Here is a 6,854-nt window from a genome sequence, read left to right as displayed (position 1 = left end):
CTATCCCGAAAGTCCCCTATACCCTCCTCCCGCCCTGCTCCCTTACCCACCCACTCCCACTTCTTGGCCCTGGCATTCCTCTATACTGGGGCATATAAAGTTTGCAAGACCAAGGGGCCTCTCTTCCCAATGATGGCCGACTAAGCCATCTTCTGCTACATATGCAGCTAGAGACACAAGCTCTGGGGGTACTGGTTAGTTTATAATGTTGTTCTACCTATAGGGTTGCAGACCCCTTCAGCTCCTTGGCTACTTTCTCTAACTCCTGCATTGGGTGTCCTGTGTTCCATCCTATAGATGACTGTGAGCATCCACTTCTGTATTTCAGGCACTGGCATAGCTTCACTGGAGATTGCTGTATCAGGGTCCTTTCAGCAAAATCTTGCTGGCATATGCAATAGTGTCTGCGTTTGGTGGCTGATTATGAGATGGATCCCCGGGTGGGGTAGTCTCTGGATGGTCCATCCTTTCGTCTTAGCTCCAAACTTTGTCTCTGTAACTCCTTCCATGGGTGTTTTGTTCACTATTCTAAGGAAGAATGCTTTTGATTCTGATGAACAACTTCTTTAAGTCTCCTGCATTAGCTGTATCTCTACAACACAGCTATTCTATTCCACATTCCTACTGTTGCCTTCTCTTCTTCTCCACTCAGTGTTAAGTTCCAATAACATTCTGGTTTTCATAAGGTAAGTGTCATAGCTGTCTGGTAGGGACAGACTTCCATAAGGCTTTTGATATTCAGTCCTGTGCTTCAAAGAATTGATGCCTAATGGAGGAGCTAGAGAAAGGACCTAAGGAGATGAAGAGGTTTGCAGCCTCATAGGAGGAGCAACAATATGAACTAACCAGTACCCCCCAGAGCTCCTAGGAACTAAACCACCAACCAAATAGCACACATTGAGGGATCCATGTCTCCAGCTGCATATGTAGCAGAGGACAGCCTTGTTGAACATCAATGGGAGGAGAGGTCCTTGGGACCAAGAAGGCTCAATGCTCCAGTGTAGGGGAATGCCAGGACAGGGAAGTAGGAGTGGGTGTGTTGGTGAGTAGGGGGAGGGTTGGGATAGGGAGTTTTTGGAGGGAAAACCAGGAAAGGGGATAACATTTGAAATGTAAATAAAGAAAATATCTAATAAAAAAAAGAACTGATATCGAATAGAACTGGTTCCATACAATTTCATGATTGTTTGAATGTTAGCTCGTTTTGAGTATTTTGCCACCATGACTGCCTTATTGTGTTTATAATACTCTTAACAATATTGCTCACAAGCAGGTGTACATATCAACAGAATGTGTTTATGCAGCTTTTCATGAATATATCAGTTAAGATGACCACAACACTCTATCAAAGTAGAAAATCAATATTGGTAAAATATTATCGATTTAAACATAGTATATGAATTTTCATTATCTTATAGATCATCCCTTTAAGTTTAATGTCTAATAGGTATTGGCCATACAGAAATATTTTATATGAATACCAAAAGATAATAGAGAGAAATTTCATTACCATCTAAGCTTATTCATATATTAGAGAGATGGTTTTGCAAAGTATAAGTTTTCTGAAATTAAAGGTTTTTTTGTTTTAATTTTTCTATTCTTTCTGGAGAGAATTAGTATGTAGATTGTGTTCTGCAAAATTATGAATTTGCTTTTTTATTCTTATTTTTTTAACAAATACTAACTTGCCACCATAAAATATATATTTAATTTCTAGAAACTCATCAATTAGAGAAAGCAATCTATATATATTAACTTTCTACTTTATAAAGCAGAGTTAATCAGCTCCATCTGTGATTTGTGGTAATCTCCAGAAAAGAACAATATTTTAAAATTCCCATTGTGTCTACCAAAAAAAAAAAACCCACCAAAACTTTATTGAGATTTTTAATTCTATGTTTGCTTAGGACATAGGGTACATGTCAGACACTGTAATAGGGGTGTGGAGGAGATTTCTTTCTCTTACATTGATTCTTTTACAGTTTATTTTCTATATTGCTGTTAAGAACATTCAACAGTTCCAGGGTTTGCTCTGTCTCCCTAGTAAACACTGACTTTCTAAAAGTTAAATTTGAATTTTGATGTATTCTGAAGTGACACACTGAAAAGATACATTGGCAGAGACTCAGTATGTAATTTCTCAAAGAATCTATGTTGGGTTTTGTGTTGCTCAATAGTCCTGTTCATTCATCAGTAGTTTAAACCTTCCTCTTCAGTAAGTTCTTAAAATACAGCCATTCCCAATGCTTTCAGAGGAAAATGGAGGCAGAATGCCTGCTTTACTGCTCGCTCTACACACTTACCTTGTTCTTTCCCAGTTTTCTCCTAATACTAACATATTGCTTTATATTTTTTCTACTTGATCCCAAGTAGTATCATGTGTGTGTGTGTGTGTGTGTGTGCACATGTGTGCACATGCACTTTACCAAGCCTTGGTTTAGCTAGTCCTCTTTCAAAGAAGGTATATCATCCTGTGCTGTTAAATAAAGCTGAGGACTAGAGAATATCTACATGATGAGTTGATTATTAAAGAGATTCCCTGAGGTGTGTGTTTGTTCTCTCACATTATTAATATTACTTTCTCTTGAACCATCCTAAAATTTAGCCTTATACCTCTTTAAAGATGGTCTTTCATATATGAGACTGTTCAGAAGGCCATCTTTAAGAGGGGCTCATCACCCATCTTTTCTTACCAAGATGTAAACATTTTGAGAAATAATTTGCCACAAATTCCTTGTGAGCGATCAGTGTCCTCCTATAATCTAGTCATAAATCTTGAAAGAAAAGAAAAACTGTGTTTTACACAATAAAATATGGCACAAATTAACTTCACTATGAAAATATTAATTACTCAAAAGTAGTTAATTTAGGCAACAATTTCAATAGGTAGCTGAGGGAAAAGTTTATTTAGTCCTAAATTGTATTTAGCCACCTTTGCATGTCTCCCAGCATGCATCTGTTCATCTTCGACTCTAAAAGTAACTGAGGCAATTATTAGGAAAAATTATTTTATTTTGATTACTAGATAAGCATGTTTTAAGTGGTTAAGATCTTCAGGCAAATGTAAAACCTGTAATTATGCATTTAAAAACAAGGCAGCATTTGACAAATCATTAAAATATCTCTTCCCTGGAGGAACTCGGCAACTTTGCTGTTTTTCAGAATGTAAGCAGTAGGTACTGGATGCAAAGGACTTCATACCTAAGTTCTCACAAAAGAACTTTAACATGCTCGTCAGTCTGTGGTCTGGATGTTTGAACCAGAAACCAAAATGGATAATTGAGTAAATTTGCTCACAGCTATAAAGGGACAAAGCATTCTGAAACATTACAAAGAGATACTGAACAAATTAACACAAGCTAACCCTTTTCTTCTAGAGTTATGTAGGGAACCATTCTATATGTGAGGTATTCTAAAAACTGAACACTGGCATAGCTTTCAGCACTTGCTATTCTGTATGTCAGACAAATAGATTTTCCCCCACAGGGGTAGATGATGTAGCATGCTAGCAATGTTGCTTTCTAGAGAGAGTTCTAAACCAAGTACGTTTGTGAAAACTTTTCTCTGCTTTAATATAAAAAAGATATTGAGAGATCAGATCCTTTGGATTCAGACTCCATCTTAGAAAGCCTGACCTAAGGCTGAACTAGAATTAACTAACAGGCCAGTACCTAGTACCAGTTTCTAGGCTACCTAGCAACAAGACCTGCATCTACCACCAGTTTCCAAGATATTCCCTGACAAATCTGAACCTTCAGGTTACAAGTTCGCCCCTGATGCTTCACTTCCTAACAACCACCAATCAAAAAACATGCAGAAGTTTGTGGTTTGTCTCCCAACACCAGTCATTATGTTAAAGGCCATAATGGCTCCCCATTCAGATGTGTAACAAGATACCCACTTCTTTCCTCTATACATGTTTGCTAACTAGGCTTAGGGCTCCACCTTCCTGCTGTATCAGGGTTGGTGGGAGCCCAACCTCAAGCTTGAATAAAGAGACCCTAATGTGATTGCATTGGAATTGACTCCTTGGTGGTCTTTTGGCATTTATGAACATTTTCTGGCACAACATTATGCATGTATGTGTATATGTGTGTGTATGTGTATATGTATATGATATATCTGTATGTATACGATATATTACTATATGTACATGTATGTATGTGTATATGTCTACATGTATATATATATGTGATATATACATATATATATATATATATATATATATATATATATATATATATATGAAAATTTTCAATACTTACTTCAACCTATGTGGACTATTTAAGTCAAATATTTTAGAATACTGTAGACAAAAGAGGCTGGCTCTGTAAGTGAATGCATATGATCGTAAACTCATAAACAGGCAGTAGAATGCGTTTGAGGGTAGTTCTAGCTGTGTAGCTATTTAGTGTATCTAAGTAAAATAAAACAATAGAATTACCGTAAAAGTGAAGTTCAAAAATATTTAGACTTTCATTACCTAGTTTAGTTTTATGTATAATCTTAATACTTACCATACATTCATTATTATCTACCTTAAATATAATTTAAGTAATTTTTAATAATATGGTTTAGTAGGCATATTCTGGATTCTTTCAGCAAACTAAATATAATTATATTTTTGTTTCGAATGTATGAATTCTTCACTTACACATGTGTTTATCGATCATGTGCATGCCTGCTTTCTACAGAGACCATAAAAAGGAGTCAGGTCCGTTGAGATACAGATGGTTGTGAGTCACATTGTGAGTGACAGGAATAAACCCCAGGTCTTCTGGAAGAGTAGTCAGTGCTTTTAAGTGATAAGCCTATTCTCCATCTACCACATCTCCTCCTTTCTTATTTCTTCCTGAAATTCTAGTAGCTTAAAAAAAGTAGTCAGAAAATTGTGACCTGTAATACTCCAACTAAAATTTTATAAACATCTTCACAAGAATTATTATATATGTATCTGGGTATGTTTGACTACCTTCATTTATAATAAGCCATTTAATTAGGTTTTATTTTATATTAAAATGTTTTTGAAGAATTAAATATATGTCATATTATGACACCAATAAAAGTATAATTAATGGCAACTCCAGGAGATGAAGTTCATAGCGGCATGCATATACTAAAGCTTTTATAAAGTCAAAATAAGCCAGGGTTTGTTGACAACTGAGTGTCAAATCTCTACAGTATATGTATTTATATATAGATATACAATCTGTAACCAGTCTAGTTTTGTAAATACTACATGAATGAGTTTTATATCTAAAACATTTTATTGACTAGAAAAATCTCATATTTTCAAAACTGGAACTATTCAAATCTTTCTCCTTATAAATGGCCTATCCTATACTGAAAGAGATGAAAGATTTTATTTTATTTTCAGAGTGAGGTGTTTATAATTTGTAAAATGTGTGAGGCAAAGTCTCCTTTTTGTTAGAGAATCATATCAACTGCTTTTCCTTTCAATTGTATACAGAAAAGGAAAGTGCTACATTTATTTCTTTTCTATGAGATACTTTATTAAATTGTGATGCAGAAAGCAAAATGCTAGATTCATTTCTATTCTATGAGATACTTTATTAGGTTGTGATATAGAAGAAGTGGTTCATAGTCAGATTACAACATTTTCATGTGAGATAATTTACAATCTTATCTAAAATAGTATAGCTAAACATAAAGGTTGATTGTGGGTGTAATAATAGAGAATAACAACAGGTAAACAGACATAAAACATGAGACCTTAAACACATACATCTGAACTGTGCAGTCTCCTGAGAGAGGTTCCATAAAGAATATAGTATTTTGAAAATATAATCCATATTTCCATGCCATTTTATATGAGAAGATGCATGAAGTTACAGTATGTTGGAGTGCAGTAAGTTCTTGATTTAATTGTTTAAATTACCAACTGCTCCGTTATTTTGTTTCATGCAAACTGATACCACATGCTAGGAAAGCAAACTTAGGGCACTAGATTTATCAAGTTGAAATGAGACTGACTTCAGATTGATTTATATGTGAATCTGAGTTTTGCACAGCCCAGAGCTATAAAGAAAATACATTATCTCCTGTGACTTTGTTGGCTTAGCTACAAAGTAGAGGCAATATTATATATTTCTTAAAATGTTATAGAAATTAAGAAAAATAATATTTGAAGTGTCCATTATTTAGATCTGTCTTACCATGTGTATTGTGTATAGCTATACATGAAATCACTGTTAGGTTTTTGGATACCAGTACATACTCTTTTTAGAAAGAAGTGGCTCAGCATAAAATAAAATTATGTTGAGGAATAATTGCCAAAGATGATTAAAATCTTCTGGCTAACTGTTATTTAGTGATACTTAAAAGAAAGTATAATTGAAAACTGTGCATTGAATTTGAGAATTCAGGGCTCATGGAAAATGAGGGACATGGAACATGCCCATAGAAAGCCATGGTGCATAAGGTTAAATGCCCCCTTCCTTTCCTTTCCTTTTTCCTTTTTCCTTTTTCCTTTTTCCTCTTTCCTCTCTTTCCTCTCTTTCCTCTTTCCTCTCTTTCCTCTTTCCTCTCTTTCCTCTTTCCTCTCTTTCCTCTTTCCTCTCTTTCATCTTTCCCCTCTTTCATCTTTCCTCTCTTTCCTCTCTTTCCTCTCTTTCCTCTCTTTCCCCTTTCCTCTTTTTCCTCGTTCCTCTTTCCTCTCTCTCCTCTTTCCTCTCTCTCCTCTTTCCTCTCTTTCCTCTCTCTCCTCTTTCCTTTCTTTCCTCTTTCCTCTCTTCCCCCTCTTCCCTTTCCCTCTTCCCTTTCCCTCTTCCCTTTCCCTTTCCTTTCCCTTTCCTCTTCCCTTCCCTTCCCTTCCCTTCCCTTCCCTTCCCTTC

The sequence above is a fragment of the Mus caroli genome, chromosome 1 (assembly GCF_900094665.2).
Source record: "Mus caroli chromosome 1, CAROLI_EIJ_v1.1, whole genome shotgun sequence".
Lineage (NCBI taxonomy): Eukaryota > Metazoa > Chordata > Mammalia > Rodentia > Muridae > Mus > Mus caroli.
The sequence above is the reverse complement of the archived record's forward strand: the minus strand, read 5'-3'. Positions refer to the sequence as shown.